Raw genomic sequence first — 833 nt, 5'->3', positions numbered from 1 at the left:
CACGCGCGCGCGCGCGCGCGCATACAGACACACTTACACATGCACATATACAGACACTCGCACACACACTCACACGGGATCATATAATACTCAAGTAATAATGATAGCAAGAGATTTTAACTGTGTTACTATTATTTTAAGCAAGGAGGAGGAGGATTTTTTAGGAGGTGTTTTACGCTCCCATTGCCATAAATCAGATAATTCGGGAAGCAGGCCAACCCGAGGGCCAATCCGAGCCGAGAGGGATACAACATCCCAGCAGAAACACTGGGAATCAGATACAGATCGCCCCCTTTCGATAATCGAACTCTGGTCTCCTGCGTGGACCAGTGAAGCGAATGACCACAGACGCCACAACACACCACAGACGCCGGTAGGAAGAATTTTCTTCCACCTTCAGTTTCATGTGATCATATAACAATTAACACTTATTGTCAAATTGTCTAGAAATGTTTAAAGTTACAGTTTTTAGTGGACGACCTCTGTCTTTATCAAGGTAGAAGATGAGTCGAAGGAAGACAAAAAGAAAGGGTGTGGAGGGGGTTGGAGGGGGGGGGGAGGGTTGGTATGAGTGGGATAGGAAGGAAGAGAGGAGTTGAAGTTCCAGAACAACGAAAAAGCTGGAATAATGTTGATGCTGTGGTTAATGTTATTGTTGTTGTTGTCGCTGTTGTTGTAATTGTTTTTGTTGTTGTTGTGTGTGTGTGTGTGTGTGGTAGCCTATCCGTTCGAAATGTTCGGAGCCCCGAAGAGTGACCAGGGATCCACTGAATCGTGGGTTGAGGTATTGCATTATTTATGCGTAGTCGCAATTGGTCGAAGGATGGTGATGT

Source organism: Aplysia californica, unplaced genomic scaffold (assembly GCF_000002075.1).
Source record: "Aplysia californica isolate F4 #8 unplaced genomic scaffold, AplCal3.0 scaffold00050, whole genome shotgun sequence".
In the NCBI taxonomy this organism is placed as follows: domain Eukaryota; kingdom Metazoa; phylum Mollusca; class Gastropoda; order Aplysiida; family Aplysiidae; genus Aplysia; species Aplysia californica.
Note: the sequence above shows the minus strand (reverse complement) of the source record.